This window comes from Staurois parvus, unplaced genomic scaffold (genome assembly GCF_062004578.1).
Source record: "Staurois parvus isolate SC_StPar_1 unplaced genomic scaffold, SC_StPar_1.0 ptg000011l, whole genome shotgun sequence".
Classification (NCBI taxonomy): domain Eukaryota; kingdom Metazoa; phylum Chordata; class Amphibia; order Anura; family Ranidae; genus Staurois; species Staurois parvus.
The window spans coordinates 29,355,309-29,376,557 of record NW_028317807.1 but is presented as its reverse complement, the minus strand read 5'-3'; the positions used below and the strand labels follow the sequence as shown (position 1 = coordinate 29,376,557).

The 21,249-nt window shown below is 44.3% G+C and overlaps 1 long non-coding RNA gene across 1 annotated transcript in view; it reads right to left on the bottom strand.

The window, feature by feature from the left end:
- Positions 1–21,249, bottom strand: part of LOC149474144 (uncharacterized) — a 49,047-nt gene that overhangs the window by 8,037 nt on the left and 19,761 nt on the right. Inside the window, exon 2 of the long non-coding RNA XR_016312014.1 lies at positions 11,132–11,250. This is a non-coding gene — a long non-coding RNA (uncharacterized LOC149474144). The remainder of the gene's footprint in view (positions 1–11,131; positions 11,251–21,249) is intronic.

The window sequence follows — 21,249 nt, the reverse complement described above, 5'->3', positions numbered from 1 at the left end:
GAAAGCCTAGATGGGGGGGGGGGGGGCACTGCAGCTTCCTCTAGGGGAAGAAACAGTTTCTTTGTGTGCCCTGTAAACTAAAGACAAATCCCATTTCGGAAAAACTAACAAACCAGCCTGGTCCCAGCCGAAGCTGGGGTAACCCCCTCACCAAGAACACAGATAAAGCTGCTACTTGAGATTTAAGGGTACTTGCAGCTAGCCCCTTCTCCATTCCTTCATGGAGAAATTCTAGGACTGACACGACTGTTCACATGGAAACCCTTCTCTGAACACCAGGAATTATACCTTCTCCATACTTTCAGATATATCACTCTAGTCACTTCTTTCCTGCTTGAGAGTAAGGTGGCAATAAGCTTATCCGATAACCCCTTTCTTCTTAGGAGTTCAAGAACAACGCTGTTAGGTTAAATCGCTCCACTTCTGGATGCAGAACCGGCACCTGAACTAGCAAATATTCTCCGATTGGCAGTTTCCAGGGGGTCGGGAGGATAGGTTCAAGAACCAAGGCCTTTTTTGGCCAGTAGGGTGCTATCAGAATTAATTTGTTGTTTCCTGCTTGAACTTTCATAGTACTAGAGGAATGAGCTGAAATGGAGGGAACACATAGGACAAAGGTAATTCCAGGGATGAACTAACACGTCCAGTCTCACTGCCTGGTCTTCCCTGTGAAGAGAAAAAGACAAAAAAAACAAAAAACCGGTGCCTTTGTATTTCAGTGGCTTGCAAACAGGTCGACCTGAAGGAACACCCCAAGCTTCCATGATCAGCTGCAACAGTTCTTGATTCAGTCCCCACTCGAACTACTACCTTTCTCTGCTCAAGAAATCCGCCAGCCAGTTCTTCAAGCCCTTTAAGTGAATGGCCGAGAGGGAGGCCAAAATTCTTTTCGGCCCAAGACAGGATCTCTAGTTTCAATTCCAGAAGTCCCCGTTTTGAAATGTAAGCTAACGCTGTTGTATTGTCCAATAGGACCTGAATGTGCTGCCCCTTCACTGACTGCTGAAAGGAAAGACGACCCAATTGAAAGGCTTTCAACTCCCTCCAGTTTGAGGACTTTCTGGCCTCAGCTTTGGACCACAGGCCCTGTGCCGACTGATCTCTGAAATGGGCTCCCCACCCCTGTTAGGGAGAGGTCTACCATGGTCATTTCTGAAGGCTGAACACCTAAGTTGGTCGGATCTCGGCACCAAAGCACCCTCTTCACCTTTGGAGCTATCCTAATAGGCATACCCAGCAGATCTTGAATGTCCACTTCCACAGCATGTCCCCCTGGAGAGGGCAGGAATGCAATCTGGCTACCTGAATTGCTGGGATGGCGGCGGTAACCAGTCCCAGAACCGACACGGCCACTTGAACTGACACCAACCAGTTGCCCTGAACTTGCCTCAGGGCAGATTGGCTCCTTACAATCTTCTCCCCCAGAAGAATATGCTGTTATACCAAATCTATGGTATGTCCCAAGAACATTACTCTCTGGACCCGAATCAATTTGGACTTTTCCAAATTTAACAGCCATGCCAAGCTTCTCAGATAAGACCAAGTCATCTGAAGATCTAACAGCACCTGCCTCCTGGCTTCTGTAAACACAAAGAGGTTGTCTAAATATGGCACCACCGAAATCCCCCTCAACCTCAGATGCTCCAGTGCTTAACTGCCATGACCTTGGTGAACACCCTTGGAGAACTGCAGGTGCCAGATGGACGATCCCAGATTGAGCACCAGTCGGAGGTATTTCTGAGAAGACTGTGCTATCGGAGTGTGTAGGTAAGTGTCCCGCAGATCAGTAGTCACCATAAAGCATCCCAGGGATAGCAGCTTCATCACTGAAAAAAATTGTAGAAGTGTTTGTACTGAATGGAATTTCAGATTCAAAATTAAAAACAAAAAAAACAAAAAAAAAAAACCCACACAGAACTTCCCCAAAGGCTTTTGGACTAAAGATGTGCGAGTAGAACCCCTGACCTTCTTGTTCCCTTGGCACCTGAATGATTACTTCCTGCTGCATCAGTACCTTCAAAAAAAAAAAAAAAAAAAAAAAAAGGGGACATCATTGCCAAGGCCATCTTTTGACTCCTTTTCTGACAAAAAGGCACTTGATGTTGTTTCTTACCACTGTAGGAAGAAGCCTCCCTCTCACCGGAAGAGAAATGTCATTGGCTCTTGATCACTCACACTAGAGGTCTGAAGCGTACTCCCCCTTTACCCGTTTCTCTGGTAACTAATTGTTTTTCTGGGTCTGCTCCTTAATTTTTTGGGTTTGCGAAAGGACGAAAATTCTTGACCGGCTGCTTATTTTTCGACGGGAAAGCCTCTTATCCGCCATTCTATCCAGCACAGACTCCAGATCCGGGCCGAAGAGCAAGGGAATTCTGCACAAGTTCATTTTAGATGCTGAGTCCCCCAACCAGATCTTGAGTTAGATGGCTCTCCTTGCCGAGCTGACCAACACCGAAGATCTGGCTGTCATTCTAATAGACTTAGTCAATGCGTCAGCCATATATAGGACTGGGAAGGACTCCAAAAGCTCTCTCCTGGAGGTCCCTGCCTCAACATGATCCCTCAGCTGTTCTAACCAGGGCTCCAAATTTCTTGCCACCACTGTGGAGGCCATAACTGGTTTGAGGCTGGTCAGGGAAGAGTCCCACGCTTTAAGAAGAGAGTCTGCCCTCTTATCCATTGCATCCTTCAGGGTGCCCATATCCTAAAAAGCCAAGTCAGTGCTCCTTGAAACTTGCGAAAAAGGTCGCATCCAACCTTGGTTTCTTATTCCATACAAGCGACTTGTCTTCCTCAAAAAGGGAAACCTTGTTCTTAGGGATTTGGAAAAGAAAGGGCCCCTTTCTGGATACCTGATTGAACCGGGAAAACTATGCTTAGCTTGTTCTAGGCCCTGGTACATTCTACCATGAACTGACAGCTGGACATTCCCCTCCTGAATTTCCAGCATCATATATATTGATTTCAGCAGGTCGTCCACCTCCTCCAAATGATAGTTTATATCTGGATGAGCTTGCATCCTGCTCCTCACCGTCCTCTTCCTCCGAAGAAGAGGGATGGAAGGACGCTCTCGCCATCTGAGTCGCCGATTGCCTTTTGACCTGAAAAAGATGGCCACAGACTGGACAAGATGCTCTGTTGCAAAGCCGGGTTAAGCGTTGGCAGTTTAACAAGGATCAGACCGATACCAGAGTCTCCGATAATTCCTTCTTGACAGAAGCAAACATGTCACTGCATTGCTGTGAGGATTCCTCTTACTAAATCTGCCACACATGCTTTACAAAGCGGTTTTGGCCATAAATCGCTCAGGGGATTTCTACAAGATGGAAACTTCACTTTAAATCAGCTTTAACCCCTTTGTCATGACCGTGGCCTTAACCTGAAATATAGGAAAGAAGGACAACAGAAAAAAACAAAAAAAACAAAAAAAAACAGATAAGGCTCCTGTCCAGCCAGACCCTCATCTCCCCTCCCTCCTCACTCGCTGTAGCCGAAGGAGCGGGAGAGCGAGGGAGGGAGAGAGGGGAGACTTAGAGCACAATACCCAAAGTCATCCCCCTGAGCCATGGAGCAGAGTGGAGTCACCTCTGTGCCAAAGCAGCAGGCTTCCGTACTAGGGAAGGTAAATCGAAATACATACAGAAAAAACCCAAAGAGCCCCACTGTAAGGATTGATGGCACCGCTGTACCCCCCTCACCTGGGCTAGGCTGGCGCGCTTGCTTCAGCTGCTGGACCATCTGCCTCCTCATCTTGCTGAGGGCACAGCTTGCTGAGACCTGTGGCCCTTTGAAGCTCCGCCTGACTCCAGAGTGCTGGTGACACGGAACCAGAAGTACCTGCCTCCTCCCCTTGTGTTCCAGCGGCTAGAACCAATGCCGCCACATCCCCACTGGAAGTCCCACCCACCAGCACAGCATCCCCTGCTGGTAGAGCCTGCCAGGACCTCTGGAAGCTGCCTGAACGCTTCCCATGGCCCGAACCCCGGGAGACCTGCTCCTTCCAGGTGCACAGACTTGGTAGGACTCCAAGGCTGTCCATCGCTCCACTGAGCAGGAAGGGGAGAGAAGGCCCTTCTCAACCCCCAGAGGAAGGTCCTCATAATCCACATGCAAGGTAAGGATTGACAACCCCCACGCGCCGCCCCCCCCCCCCCGGAGAGAGCGCAGCTCCCCCATATCCAAGTTCCTGCGGTGCTTCCACCATGGCAGAGGAAACACCATAACTGAGGGCATGGTGGAAGAGGTGGGCTTTAAATTGTGGCGTTTCCTGCGATTATGAGTGGAGCTGCACTCTCTCCAGGTGTTGTCCTGAAAGGCGAAGGGAGAAAAATGATAAATCCCAACTCCAGGCACACACAAAAAAGCTACCCCTCCACACTGCAAGGATTAAAAAGGATATGTTCACCTTTGGGGAAAAAAGGAAAGTACACATACTTTTGCAGAAAAAAAAAAAGTGCATTTATTATTTTTTTTTGCCCAAGAGGCTGCAAAGCACTGCACCCAAAATCAGTGAATCCCGGATGCAATGTCAGACTCCCTGCTGACACTCCAGCTTTCTTGCCTGTAGCTCTTTATGTACAGTTTGAAAGCTAGAGGAAGTTTGAATGGAAACAAAGAAACAGTGCCTCAAAGTGTGTACTGTGAAGGTATTTAATAGAAAGATAAGTAGTAACTCACATCTTAGAATTTAAAAACAGGCTCATGGGTAAGAGGGTGAGACATCTGTAGCCAGATGTTCTTGTGTGACTGATCCAGAGAGGAGATCGATTGAGTCCACCAGCAGGTGGTGTTGTGCATGTACAACATGGATGGTAAGCCTGGTGGAATCTTTAAGGTGCTGATCCCGGACATCTTGGAGACTTCCAAGCTTCGCCATCTATGCTGCATATGCACAACACCATCTGCTGGCAGACACCTTGGAGATTCCACCAGGCTTACCATCCATGTTGCACATGCACAGCACCACCTGCTGGCTGACTCAATCGATCTCCTCTCTGGATCAGTCTTACAACATCTGGCTACAGACATCTCATCCTCTTACCCATGAGCCTGTTTTTAAATTCTAAGATCTGAGTTACTACTTATCTTTCTATTAATACCTTCACAGTACACACTCAGACGCTGCGTTTTTTTCCCTTCTGCAGAGTTATACGTCGCTCCTACTCCGCTTGCCCTTAGTGCCTACTGGACTACCTTCACCCCTGCCCATTTGGAACTCAAACATTCATGGACTGCCACACCATGCGCCCGTTATCCCTTTTTTAGGAAGTTTGAATGGCCTACGAGGGCACTCCTCAGAAGCCACACATTCCATTCAGGACTACAAGCCATCTGCTGCGGCGGACAGGACTTTTCAGTTTTTTGTTTTTTTACAGCGGTCTGTGAATGAAGAAACTAAAAGAAAAAAAAAACCCACAAATGATGCGGCTGTGAATTTAGCTTTGTTTTGCCTAATGGCAAAAAGGTATAGGAGTTAATACTTGCCTTATTACTCACTCTCAAAAGGCCAGTGCAACTGGTCTCGCAGAGCCTCCACTCTAAAAAGAGTTCCCAGTAGTGATTGCAATCCTGACATCTCCACATACAATGCAGGGTTAATAGCCCTGCAGTGTATGAAATGATGTTGAAGGACCAACCACAGTATGAAGCACTGGAAGGAGAAGAGGAGAGCACTGGAGTGGGAGTAAGCTAAGTAATTCAGCCTTTTCAGCATCTAACCCCTGCAGCCTAGAGTTGGGCAGCGGTCATAACTCCAACTATACAAGAACACAGGCAAAGAATAAAAGATGAAGAAGTGACAAAAAACAGAGTTTAATATCACTTTAACACATTAGAACTTGTTCAGTAAAGCACTCTAAATAGCACTGATGACCAAAGTAAGCTGCGGTTGAACATGAACAGGCAAATATCTTCCAAAGAATAATTAGGGAGATATCTGTCTGCCCTCAAAATGTTTTGTTCCAGTAACAAGAACCTACCACAAGGTTTGTGCCATGTTAACAATTTGCTTCCATAGAAGAGGGAAAGATCACATCTTATTACTATGAAATTTTTCAACAAGTTGAAAAATCTCCCTGCAAGATAAGTATATCCTGCTACCTCCTAGAAGGGGGAAGCAAAAAAAAAAAAAGCCAGAGTTGACCATTTATTTATTTATTTATTTTTAAAAACGAAGGTTACCCAGTCAACATATTAAAAAGGCATTTGTGGTTATTAATAACGAAAACTTATTTTAAGTTATTACTGCTGTGTACCATAGATTTGTACATTGTTCACTATAGGGAGCTCTGGATTTGACTTGCCTCACTTAGCCTCCCTGCCCAACATCAAAGTCAACATACCAGCGGCACAGAGGAAATGTTGTTCCCAATAAATCAACCAGCTCATAGACTTGCACTGTTAAGCAAGGTATACACGGACCGAAAATCAGCCAAGTTAGGCAGTGTGTGTGCTTCTGTCTGTTCAACACAAATCGGTCGAATGGTCATGCTGGAAAACTAGCATTGCCATTGTGAATGGCTGTAAGTGTTGATCTGTGTATTCTGTTGAGAGAAACACCCCCTATGTCAGAATACAATAGTGCGTCAGGGGAGATTCCTGCATCCACATATACATGAATGTGTATACTTAGTGGTGCAGTGAAATTAAACTTCAGGATGCACTTGGACAGAGTAATATTATATTAAAAAAAAATTTTTTTTTTTTAAATAAACTTTTTGCACTGAAGTCAATGGGATGCGATTTTGCACTGAAGGAGATGATCAGAACATTTTTCCCCCCAGGAAAACATCGATAACACCGTTTTCCACCGGTAAACTGTTGTATCACTATTTTTAAGTGAAACTAAAGGGATCCTTACTTATCTTCCTTCCAGCAGTTCCTGTCCCACACTGGCGCCAACATCTTCTGTGTGCTGGTCTTCTGTCTTCATTGGCCAATGCAGGATGAGGTCACTCCTGTACACATACAGGAGACACTGATCATGACACACAGGGATTGGCCCAGTGCTGTAAGCTGAGCATGCACAGCTCAGTTTACATGCTGGAGATCGCTGTGGACAGGCAGGTAGGTACACATCATTGCAGAAGAGATCTTGCATGTCACTTCTGCAAGAATAGCCTGCTTGCTCGCAGTCTGTCATAGCCAAGACATCACATCCACTTTAACAGGGACAGTAATGAAGAGCAAGGCAGGAAGGGGAGCTTGTGCATGTAATCAAATAACACTAACCACCAGACACCATCACCTGCGTTTTTCAAAATAGCTGAAAATACAATCATGACCACACTAAGGTTTCTTAGAAGCCCGTCTCACTACCTGCCCCCTCACAGTCACCCTCTTCTTCCATCCTATGCTCCCTCACATCTTCAATCTCTCCCTCTCCAACGGGGCCTTCCCCTCCCCTCTAAAGCATGCACAGATCACTCCCATACTTAAAAAGCCCTCCCTGGATCCCACCATCCAAACTTAAGACCCATCTCCCTGCTGCCATTTACCTCTAAACTCTTAGAACGTTTAGTCTACAATCGCCTGAGCTCCTACCTCACTAACAACAACCTTCTTGACCCTTTACAGTCTGGCTTTCGCTCACTACACTCCACTGAAACTGCCCTACTAAAACTCACTAATCTTCCAACTGCTAAAACCAATGGCCACTACTCCGTACTCTTACTACTTGACCTCTCTGCGGCTTTTGATACGGTTGACCATCCCCTTCTCAAAAAAAACTCCACTCTTGGCCTCCGAGGCTCTCTCCTGGTTCTCCTACTTATTGCAGTGCTCCTTCAGTGTTACCTATAACTCTGCCTCCTCCTCTCTACTCCCTCCTTCTGTAGGGGTCCCTCAAGGTTCCATCCTTGGACCTCTACTCTTCTCCATCTACACCTCCTCCCTTGGTCACTTGATAAGCTCCCATGGCTTTAAGTACCATCTCTATGCTGATGACACAAATCTTTCTTTCTACTCCTCACCTCACCCCTTTAGTCTCGTCTCGCATTACTAACCTACTAAGCAACATATCGGCATGGATATCACTCCACTTCCTCAAACTCAATCTTTCCAAAACTGGGCTCTTAGTATTCCTTCCAGCCCGTGCCCCCTCCAGACTTCTCCATCAAGATCAATAACACAATCATCAGTCCCTCCCCTCATGCCAGGATACTAGGTGTAATCCTAGACTCCCATCTGTCCTTTCAGTCCCAAATCCCTGTCCAAATCTTGTAGACTTCACCTCTGCAACATCTCCAAAATACGCCCGTTCTTAATGTCTGAAACCACTAAGCAACTTAATTACTCTCTGGTTATATCTCGCCTTGACTAATGTAACTCCCTCCTCATTACAGGCTATCCCCTCTTCAGTCTATCATGAATGCTGCCGCCAGACTCATCCACCTTACTAACCGTTCCATATCTTCCATCCCTCTATGCCAATCCCTCCACTGGCTTCCCACTGCCCAACAGATAAAATTCAAAACATTAACAACATATAAAGCCATTTATAACTCTGCCCCAAATTACATCACCGATCTTGTCTCTAAATATCACCCAAACCGTACTCTACGCTCCTCGCACGACCTCCTGCTCTCTAGCTCCCTGGTCTCCTCCTCCCATGCTAGTCTCCATGACTTCTCCAGAGCTTCCCCCCATCCTCCGAACTCTCTACCCCAATTTATCAGACTATCACCTACTCTGCTCACTTTTAGGCGATCTCTGAAAACATCTCTTCAGGGAAGCCTATCCTGCCTTCAGCTAATAATGGAATCTTCTACTCCTACCAGTCCATCCCCCACAGTTACTACCTTTTGTACCACTTGCCCCTCCATCCTAGATTGTAAGCTCCAAGGAGCAGGGCCCTCCTATCCCTCTTGTATCGAACTGTACTATTGCTGTATTGTCTCCCGTTATATTGTAAAGCGCTGAGCAAACTGTTGGCGCTATATAAAAATAAGGAAATCGGATTCAGGAACAAAAATCAGTATTCAGAACATGCTTCTCCACATTTCTAAAAAAAAAAAAAAAAAAAACCCTGTACTTAGAAGGGATAAGCTTAAAAAAGGCAGAACTACAGTGCATCAGGCACCACAAATCAAAAAAATGCTCTTTAATTCATTTTTAAATATTCAAAGCAAACTCATCCATCCATGCTTTTTTTTTGTTGAGAAATCACTAAACACGCCTCCCCCCCCAGCTTTTCTAGCTCTATCTTGAGTAAGGGTAGATATATGGACCTAGCAGCAAAAAAGGTTAATCCCTCTTTAAACAGTAACTTCACTTTGTGGTTTTGCATAGAGCAGCCTCGATCCTCCTCTCCCACTGGGGCTCTTCCCTCCTGTTGGGTGCTGTCAGAGCTTCAGCTGAGAAAATTATCCGTATACAATTTATGAAAAACAGGCAGGGATCTGGAATTAAGGAGATTCCCTACTAATTTTTTTAAAAAAAAATCAACTGATAATCCGAGTTCTTTATTTGCACTAATTTGAAGACTAAATAAAAAAAAAAAAAAAAAAAAAAAAAGCAATAATGGGCAAAAATATATTTAATAATAAAATTCAGTGCAAAAAAATGGTAATGAAATAGAATAGGCGATAAACCTATCAAAATAACAGTGCAATGATCAATCCAAAATAATGGTTCTAAATACAAACCAGCAATTACTTTCAAATATTAATGAATTAGAACCAACTGTCTAGAAATGCAGTGTAGGAAACTCCGTAAGTGTGACAACAGCTATGCAAATGGGCGTGATCCCTCTACAACCAGATATTCAAAGCGCATCGTGTACTTTAGCATGAATGGATTTGGAATACCATACACAGGCCAATCCAATCAGCTTAGAATCTATGCGAGGTCAAGATCAGCTGTTACACTAACTAAACCATTGACTAGAAGCTAAAATTAGCTTCAAGGATATTTCAGAGAAATTCCCCCAAGTAATTTTAACTGCAGTATAAAATATTTCACATCAGCTCTTGTGCTAACCATAACAAGAATAAACGGTTTAGCTGGAGATAGAGAGTACAAGCTAGATAGTTACCAATATGGACACTATGGTGTCAGCTTACTTCAGGGTGTGTCTGTGTCCATCTGTTGTCTCCTGTCTTGTGATGTGTTGTCCTCTCCTGTCCCTCTCCTAAATTTATATCCCCCTCCCCCCCAAAGAAAAAAAAAAACAAAAAAAAAAACACACCACACTACATCTACATCTTATACATTTGTTGAGATACAGTACTAAGGTTTCTTATCTCACATCTTCTGTAGAATGCAGATGTTATATAATGAACTCGAAACCCAATTTATAATTGGGAAAACAGAATATGCCAATATGTATTAATTGTCAAAACCAATAAAAATAAATACATTCTATCTATACACACAGAATTACTTAAGTATTCATGGACTCATTGAACATCATACCGAGTTGTAAGATTAGTCTTTATCTTATAGCTGTATGGTACCACTATACACACCCAAATTTATAACGTGGGAATGCAAGCTTTAACAACCTTAGAATGCTCTTAGAATCTGTTCAGAAACCATGAATACTAATCAAATATATAGAACAAAACGGCTTCCAGTATACCGATGTAGAAATATGTTCAGGTCTTCCGGCTTAATTCTGTGAGCCCAGAATAGTTCTGACAGTGCCCCCGCAGCAAGTGCCTTGCTATGGGGGTACCTGCTGCTCCGTGTCCCCTTTCATTGGCTCACTGGCTGTGCCAGGGAGTCCTGAGATAGCAGAGATCGAGAGGGGGCTTAGGTGAGTATTAGGGGGGGCTGTTGCAGAGGTTTACCTTCATGCATTCTATGCATGAAGGTAAAAAGCCTTGAGTCTTTACAACCACTTTAAGGCTCTGTTCACACTTATGCAACTTGTCATGCAACTTTGGACACAAAGCCGCACGACAAGTTGCAGCCCATTGTTTTCATTGGCACCTGTTTGGATCCATACAATTTTAAAAATCACAGCATCTTTGAAAAGGATCCTGCACCGCTATAATGCAACTTGAGTGCCAGAGAGTGTAAAGTTGCACTCCAAAATCACAATGGAAATCACTAAACTTTGGAGTTGAACAAGTGTGAACAGAGCCTAAAAATAATAAACACTTATTTTACATATTTGCAGCATAAGTACCTGATCTCATCTGGTATTCGTCTGTCATCTGCTGTGCAGTAGCTCTCACACTGGGAGTGGAAGGGGCAGCACTAGAAGGTAATCAATCTCTGCTACAAGCATGAGCAGACAGGAACATGCTGATGGAAAAAAAAAAGAATTGAGCAGAGGAATTATCTTCGTATTGCTACAACTTTATGGAGCAGTCAGCAGGCTGCCAATAAGACATGACAGCAATGAGTTAACATAAAACACCAAATAATGGCCAACAGAACCACAAGTCATATACTGGATATATACTGTAAACCCATAATGGAAACTTTGGTAAAAATAAGGAGGGAAAAGGGGACAAATAAACAAAACATTCCTGATATGCAAGCACTACTGTTCCAATGCATTTTTTGTGTTTTAGACTGTCCTGTAACACTTTCCAAAATTGATACATTTTTACTAACAAACAAGTCCTATTCAAACAACTCAACGCCCAATTCCAAGCCATTTTTTTTTAATGGTTTAAAGCTGATTTTATTAAAAAGTTTAAGAACATACAATCCACAATAGAGGAGAGAATTGTCAAATATCTCAACTGCAAGTAACTATTTAACAAAACAAAACCTAACAAAAAAATAAATAAATAAAAACAAGTATATATATCCATCATAGTGGAGGTCACCTGTTGTATCAGATGGCAAATACATATTGTTATTAAATAACAACAAATGTAACTCTAAAAGTAGAAATATGTACTTGTAACTCTATTCCAGACTAACACTGGAATATGTATATGCAGGGTAAAGCTCGTATGGATGAGATAACATGCCAATAAGTCTTAAACATGGGAAGGTGGGAAACCCCAAAGAATACGTCTATATATTATCAAGACCAAAGAGCAGGGGTCCTCAAACTTTTTAAACTGGGGCGAGTTCACTGTCCCTCAGACCGTTGGAGGGCCAGACTATAGTTTCTAAAAGAAAAAAAAAAATTTTTAAACAAATGTGGACACAGTACAGGAGATGACCAGAGACTGCGGACATACAACGGCGGCGGGAATACTGGGCCGGCTGCTCCATAAGACGCACAGACATTTCCCCCCCAAGTGTGTCTTATGGAGCTAAAAAGTGCCCCATCCCTGGCGTCAGTGGGGAGGAATCGCGCCCCATCCCTGGCGTCAGTGGGGAGGAATCGCGCCCCATCCCTGGCGTCAGTGGGGAGGAATCGCGCCCCATCCCTGGCGTCAGTGGGGAGGAATCGCGCCCCATCCCTGGCGTCAGTGGGGAGGAATCGCGCCCCATCCCTGGCGTCAGTGGGGAGGAATCGCGCCCCATCCCTGGCGTCAGTGGGGAGGAATCGCGCCCCATCCCTGGCGTCAGTGGGGAGGAATCGCGCCCCATCCCTGGCGTCAGTGGGGAGGAATCGCGCCCCATCACTGGCGTCAGTGGGGAGGAATAGCGCCCCATCACTGGCGTCAGTGGGGAGGAATAGCGCCCCATCACTGGCGTCAGTGGGGAGGAATAGCGCCCCATCACTGGCGTCAGTGGGGAGGAATAGCGCCCCATCATTGGCGTCAGTGGGGAGGAATAGCGCCCCATCATTGGCGTCAGTGGGGAGGAATAGCGCCCCATCATTGGCGTCAGTGGGGGGGAATAGCGTCCCATCATTGGTGTCAGTGGGGGGGAATAGTGTCCCATCATTGGCGTCAGTGGGAGGAATAGTGTCCCATCATTGGTGTCAGTGGGAGGAATAGTGCCCCGTCATTGGTGTCAGTGGGGGGGAATAGTACCCCGTCATTGGTGTCAGTGATGGGGCACTATTCCTCCCACTGACACCAATGGCACTTAACTTGCTGACCCCTGCTCCAGCATGGTGCTGATGCAGCCAGCATACCTGGTTGCTGCAGCACCATCAGCACGGCACACCTGTCAGCTGTCCTTCACTCCGGCCTGTCCCTCACTCGATGTTCGCGGGGCCGCTCGCAGGTGATTGGCCACCTGCGTGCCTTTCCTGAGCTACATTTCTGGCGCCCAATCACCGGTGAGGAGGCGGAGCCGAGCGGCAGGAGTGAGGGAGTGGCCGGAGTGAATGAAGCAGCAGCACTTCCTGGACTGGATATGCCCCTGCCGGCGGCCAAATAAATGGCCTCGGCGGGCCGCAGTTTAAGGACCCCTGCCATAGAGGCTCAAGTTTCCAGCGGTTCAGCAATTCTTTTTAAAGCTGCACCGCATTAAACAGAGCCATGGTAAACAAAATGGCCCAGATTGCAATACTACCCTCCAGTCCAGAGCTTTGCACTAGGATGTCTTCGGTCTTCTAAATACTGAGGACATACTTTGGAGTGTAATGTATCATGGACTTAAAAACCATCTGGAAAAGGAAAGTATGGAAAAAAAAAAAAATTGCAGAACTTGTAGCAAGTTTGATGTCACAGGTGCAGTAGGGGTCTGATCTGTGCAAGAACTGAACAAGCCCAAAGACTGCACAGGCCCCAGGATTCACATTTCTGGGCCAAGAAGCAGATGCCAAACAAACACTGAATGGTGAACACTTACCTGCTCTGTGCAGCAGTTTTGCACAGAGCAGCCCTGATCCTCATCTTCTCGGGTCCTCAGCCAGGTCTCCTGTCCCCTCCCCTCTGATGAGTCCCCCAACCCCAAGAGCAGGCAGCTGCCTATGGGGGCACCCAATGCATATTCATTCACACAGAGCCGTGGCTCAACCCCGCCACCACGCTCTTCTCATTGGCTCACTGGCTGTGACTGGCTCCCACTGCTATCTAAGCCAATGAGGAGGAAAGTCACTGCTCTCATGCGCATTGCTGGATCCAGAAGGGGCACAGGTAAGTATTAGGAGGATTGCTGCACACAGAAGGCTTTTTTAAGCATAGAATGCAAGAAGGTAAAAACCCTTGCTCTTTTACAAACACTTTAAGGCCAAATTAAGTCCTGATTGTAGGAAGGGCAGAATGCAAGGCATGGGTTTAAGAGTGTTTAGCGGTTTTTTCTGCTGGGAAAAATACCCATAAAAAAAACAAACAATTGTGTCCAAGTAACAGCAGGTTCACCAGGCAAAAAGTGAGGGTACATTTTTTTTTTTTTGTTACACACAAATGTAGAAGGAAGGATAGAACATGCATTCACTTTTTTTTATTGCTTCCTGTGTACATGCTGCAGATTTTCTAGAACTTCCTGTCTGCTAAAGTAATTGCAATATAAAACAAGGGAGAATCTTTCCAATAGCAGTAAAAACCTAATGGGTTTTAATCCTTCCTCGCTGTCCAAAACTTAAAAGGTTTTAGATGGACTAACACTTTACTGTGCATTTTTTTAAGATACGCTTTAAAAAGAACCATACATTGTAACTGGCGGAGTGGAACTGGAAGCATTTGTAAAAAGCAGCCAGATGTGTGTGTGTGTGCGCATGGCTGGTTGATCATTGCAATGCTCTTCAGCTTTACCATTGCTTGATATACTGGATCTGTTCAATTTATATGTATTTAAAGCGACACTGCAATTCTGACATCAACATATACTTTCTGTACTTGTGGAAAACTGAATTTGCCTAAAAAAATTAAAGCCAACATGTCTGTATTCTTAGCCTTTATTACATAGTTTTCTTGGGTTTAGATATACGTTAAAATAATAATGTTAAGCCCTCAGTTTTTAACCACTTCAGCAGCTGATTTAATTACTAAGTATGCAGCTTCTTTATCTTTAAGGCTCCATGCACAATAGCACTTTAAGTACCTAGAAGCTGTTATGAGCATTTTTTCTGCTCCTAGATGCAGATAGTGTTATCCTATGTATCCATGCACACTATTTTATGTTAGAAGTGTTTTTCAAGCTACAGCGTTTAGGAGCAGAAAAAAAAAATTTTTTTTAAAAGGAGTAGTAAAAACCCAAAAGGGGTTCTAACTATTCCCCACTTTTACCTGGTAATTCTGCAAGTAACAGTTACTGCTCGAGTGTGGCTTCACCAATGTCTATGAAGTAGCCATGGATGTCAGTTAGGTTGCTCTCCTGATTTAGATTACAAACATCTCTTTATCCACAATACATGGGTGACAAGTGTAATTGTAGTTTACAAAAAGTAGCTTGGAAGGAAGAGAACATTTTGCTTTCACTTCAGTTTACCAAGGGCACTGCATTTCTGCTAAGATCAACAAGTATTTTCTGTACTTGCTGAAAAATGTTCTTAGCCAGAAAAAGGAAAAATGAATGTAGCCAGCACATTTAAAGTGGTATTAAAGGTTAGGCTTTTAAACAAAAAAAAGTGGAAAGAGAATAAAACTAGGGATGCCTAAATGTTTCGGTCGAAAACACCCCTTTCAGCCATTAAAAAAAAAAACACATTATTGCCCGCCACTGCTCAGTAGTTCTCAGCCTTACATGAGAAACCATTGAATGATCCCAGCGCTGGGCATAGAGATTAGTGAAGGAAAGATGGCTGCCACTCATCCGGTTCCAGCCATTTTTTTTTTTTTTTTTTTTTTTTAAAAGCACTAGATCAATGCTTTACATTGCAGAGAAGCATGGGGTCTTATTGTCCATTTCTCTCCATAAAGAGGACTAGTCACTAATTATTTCTATCACAAATGATGCATGCATGTCTTGTGATAAGAATAAGTGATGAAAACATTTAAAAACAAAAACACACACACACACACACACACACACACACACACACACACACACACACACACACACACGAGATATCCATTACCATTTACCACCAAATGAAAGCCCAATTTGTCCTGAAAAAGACAAGGTATAACCCACCTGGATGTACAAAGCAGTTGTGATGTTTTACTAACACATGTCAAAGTTGTAAATTGTTACATAGGCTATAAGATTTATTTAACCATAGGCGTGAAGGGGGTTAAGTAGATAGCCACATGGGAGGGAGGAAACGTCATTGGCAGAGCTGGGGAAGGAGAGGGCAGAAGTCTTCACATTTTGTCATCTCAGATAGGCAGAGACAGCTGCACATGTTCTACAATCCTGACTGAATAAGGAACATGCATGCGGAATAAAAATAGAAAGCTTTATAGGAGAGGCAGCTAGAAAGGTGCATAAGAAGGTAAGATTTACTATGGTGCAAAGGGGTGAGAGCCCCACACTTACCACAGGAGAAGTTTTTGCACAATGGACAAGATACAGGGTGTGAGATCTCATCCTGTTTTTGCTCTCCACAGTGGGCATACAACTGATAGGGTTTTTAGGGACAGGGCACTGGTACCAGCAGGCCACAGCCCTGAAGCTGTAAAGCACCTCTGTGTTCAGGCTAGCTCAACACATTGCACCATATTTCAAGGCGAGGGCCCACACAGAATGCAGTATTTGTAGCAACATCACAGCCCAGCTCCTCATCTTCATCCAAGCAGGATGAGGTACAATCCCGCACAACTCATCCAGGGGGGTCAAACAAAACCAGAAGCTGCAGAAGGAGAAACAGTGGGTATGGTGCAGCCAAGAATCTTGAAAACCTCTATAGGAAGGTAAGCTTCTCTAAATAGAGACTAGACCCTAAAGACACTAGCAAAAAAACTGAGGTTAGCTGGGAGTAGGAGGTTACTTATAGGTTTTTGAAGCACTACAATGGCCTGTTTCACTTGCATGGACAGCTCCTTTGAATGCATGATGTAGCTTCACAGCAATAGATTCCAAATACCACACTTAGAATCAACTCCAGACCTTTTACCTGCTTAATTGAAGAAATAACGAAATAGCCCACACCTGGCCATGAAACAGCTTTTGATTCAATTGTCCAGTTACTTTTGGTCCCTTGAAGAAAAAAAACAAAAAAAGGGGGGGGATGGCTACTCGTAAGAGCTGTAACTCCTAAACCCTTCCTCCAATTTGGATGTACATACCCTCAAATTAAATCTCGGAGTGTGCACTTTTAGCCAATATCCATTATACAACTATAGCTTGAACAGGTTTTGGTGAAAAAAAAAAAATCTAAAATTGTGCCTGTGTCCAAATATATATGGACCTAACTGTATAGGGAGGAATTGTCCCTGCTGTTTATGTCTGATAACTTGAAAATAGCAGTACATGTCCTGTACGACTAAAGTCTATACATGTATGGCTAGCCTAGGAGGAAATTTTCTCACATTCCAGGAGATTTCCTGGGACAGCAAGTAAAGGAAATGTTCCAGATGGTACACACACACACAGCAAATAACTGGCGTTTTAGCTTTTCACTAATCTATCCAAAACAAAGAAAACATTTTTTATACATTCACACCATGCAGTGCATGCAAAAAACATGCAGATTTCGTTTGGAGATATGAGATTACATGCATGTTGACAAGTTTTATGCACATCTCATCGCTTCCTCTTCCTGTTTGTACAGTGAAAAAGAGGACAGTGGGGCCAGTTTATTGCCAAGCCTCCCTTTACATCATAGTCCCCAATCAGAGCACCCTTTACACTACAGTCCTCATCTGTTTACATCCTAGTCCCCATCACAGACCTCCCACATCAGCATCCCCCTCATCAGACTAGGTTCACACATGTGGGTGGGGAATGCGTGTATAATTGCATGTGTTCCCAACCCACAGGCAAAACCTGCTGCTCTTTAGTAGCAGCATTGGGGTGCCACTCATTCTTAAAAGGCACCTCCATGCACAGCTACAGTGGCCCATTCATATGAATGGGCTGCTGTGCCCGCAGTAATGCGGCATGCAGGACCTGCACAAGTGTGAACCTAGCAAATGTCTGGTTTCATCAGAGCCATTCATTAGTGCCCCCCCCCCCACCATCAGTGTGCCCCTCACTGTAGTTCCCCCATCAGTGCCCTCCTTATCAGATTCCTTCAAGTGATACTGAAGCTTCGTTTTTGTATTCTAAAACAACAAACATGTCATACTTACCTGATCTGTGCAGCAGTTTTGCACAGAACAGCCCCGATCCTCTTTTCGGGTCCTGGCTCCTCACCTTCGAGCAGTGCCTCTAGAGAAAGCTGCTCGCCCTGGGGGGAACCGCTGCATGCTCATCCCGAGCTGCTGCTCCATGCATCCATAAGACACAGAGCCACAGCTCGGCCCTGCCCCCCCCCCTCATTGGCTCACGGGCTGTGATCAACAGTAGTGGGAGCCAATGGGCTCCTGATGCTGTCCCAGCCAATGAGGGAGAAGAATACCCAGACAGCAGAGGCTGTCAAGAACTTTGTTGGATCAGGCAAGGGGGGCTCAGGTAAGGCTTGGAGGGGGTGCACATCATTGGATCAAGATGGGCTCAGGCAAGTATCTGAGGGGGGGGGTGCATAAAGGTGAAAAACCTTCAGGCTTTACAACCACTTTCACTTTAGGTGTGGAAAACTGCAGACATGCTGAATAATTCCGCACATCTACGCACCAAACATCACACCTTGGTGTGAACGAGACATACAGAAAACAATTGTTTTCTGTGTGCTTTGCACGGATCTGTGTTTTCCTAGTGCAGGAAATGGTATGAACAAGCCCTTCAAGTTCATTTCAACCCATGTGGACTTGATTCCAGACCCAACTAGTGTTTGCTCTAACCCAACCTCTCAACCAGGGTGCCTTGAGGTTTCTTCAGGGGTGCCTTGGCAAAATGTCAAAACATTTCCCAAAACTTGTATACAAGCCAGTGAGTGGAACAAGCCTGCCTTTTAGTTACACAAAAACACAGGTTTTCATTGTGCACAATTATGACCTTCTAGCCGCCAGCATCCTGGCAACCAATGACGCCATCAGTTGATAAGAAGGATGTCAGCTGCCTGCACAGCATTCTAGTTTGATCCTCCCCTGCCCCTCTTCATCAATGCTGGGGTCGCATTAGCTCAGTGATGGAGAAAAACAGAGGAAGAAGAGAAACACTGGAATACTATTCAGTACCAGTGTGCAAACGTGTATTTGCTTTGGAAGAATAAATCACCTTTAACGAGTGTCCTACATTTGTGGATGTTGCGATGTTACATAAATATTAGAATAGTTTCACATTTTAGAATGGGGTCCCTCAAGAATATCCATAATTTAAAAGGGTGCCCTGGGACTGTCCATCATTTTAAAGGGTGTATTGATAAAAAGGTTGAGAAACACTGAGCTAACAAAAATTACAAATATTTCCTGAGTGAAATTCATTCTAAATACCTTATTTTGTGTGCTTTGTTGGTCCTATTTGCTCTCCTGCCTTTCATGCTCCACTGTTCAGCAAGCATGATGTGCCCCCCATGACATACAGCATGTGGGATACAAAAAGCTGTAGGGAACACAGCAAGTGCGCCTTCCTATAGTGATTTTCATGCATTCACATAGTGGCAATTCTCCATTCTGGGGTTCACCTGCAGTTGTGTTGCTACTCTGTATTGGGGACTCTCCAATTAGCTGGTGATCCTGCCAGCTCCACAGACACTTTAAGGTAAGCAGTAAAATCCTGGCACAACTGCCTGACACACACAGCCTTAAAGTGCAACTAAAAAGTAAAACTTTTCAAAAATTTTGGATATGGTAGAGAGGAATTAGAATCCCTGGCAGGTATTTATTGCTGTCTGTGTCCCGTTTAGGCGGATTCACCTTCTCTATTTGTCATGTATACCATTATTATTGAAAGTATTATTGAAAGTGAAAGTAAATGAAAGCCCCAAATTTTGGGTTGTCCCCAGAAAAGTAACAGTGGGAAAAATTTCCAATGGGGAAACTAGCTCTGGAAAGAAAACGAATGCAAGTACCACATCTAATAAGTGGTAAGCTGCAATATATACATTATGTTGTTTTTGGAGTTATGCTTTCGGGTTCATTCAGACAAGTGATCCTCTGTGCTGATGCGTGTGTATGCACCTTGAAGATGTGAATGGGCAATCCATAGAAGTGGATAAAGACGTAGCGCTGCCACAGACAGAATCGCATGTCAGTTTCACACACGAGCAGGAACGGGTGTGCAGACCTAACGCAGAGGATCTGCATTTGGATCCGTGCACCTGCTCCTGCCTGCATATCAAACTTTCTACGGACTGCCTGTACACAGCTTCCAGGTGGATATACATGCATCTGCCAGCGGCTCTCCATGTAGGACAGTCAAGTCCCATACACACCATGAGAATAGCACACAAATGATCACTTTTTATTTTTTACATGCTAGTCTCATATCGATAAATTAAAAGATTACTAAAGTTATGAAAATTCAATTAGGACAGAATAAAAATTTGGAAGGGAGGTAGTATATTTTCAAAACCTGTACTGTTTAAATGAATACGAGAAAAATTTTCGTGCTTGTCCCTTCAAATTTCAGACGAAAGCAGTGTACGAAACAATCAGATCATCGTACAATCGCTTCGAAGGCGGTATTTTTGGTACAATTTGTTGATTGTGTGTAATAGGCTTAAGGCTCCAATGCACACTAGCATTTTTGTAATAAAAAAAAAAAAAAGCTAGATGAAAAACGCTGTTAAGACTCAATGCACACTAGAGTTTTTTTTAACCACTTGCCATCCTGAGGATTTACCCCCCTTAATGACCAGGCCTCTTTTTTGCTATTCGGCACTGCACTATTTCAACTGATAATTGCGCGGTCATGCAATGCTGTACCCAAACAAAATTTACATCCATGTTTTCACAGGAGAGCTCTCTATCAGTGGTATTTGATCACTGTGCGCTTATTTTTAAACATATAAAATTCAAAATACTAACCACAGCTTACAAAGCCATCCACAACACTGCCCCTAGCTACATCATCAACCTCATCCACAGATACCACCCAAATCACCCACTCCATTCCTCCCATGATATCCTCCTCTCTAGCTCCCTCATCACCTTCTCCCACGCTCGCCTCCAGGACTTCTCCAAAGCCTCTCCCCATCCTCTGGAACTCCCTACCACAGCATGTCAACCCCCACCCTGTCTGCCTTTAGGCGATCTTTGAAAACTCACTTCTTAAGGGAAGTCTACCCCACCTCCACCTAAGAACTGTACTTGAATCACCTCCACCAGATCACCCCCCGCAGTTATCACCTTTTGTATCACCTCCCCCTTCCTTCAGATTGTAAGCTCCATGAGCAGGGCCCTTCTATTCCTTCTGTACTGAAATGTATTGTAATTGTACTGTCTCCCTTATATTGTAAAGCGCTACGCAAATAATAATAAATTTTTCACGCTATAAACAAAAAAAACAAAAAAAAAA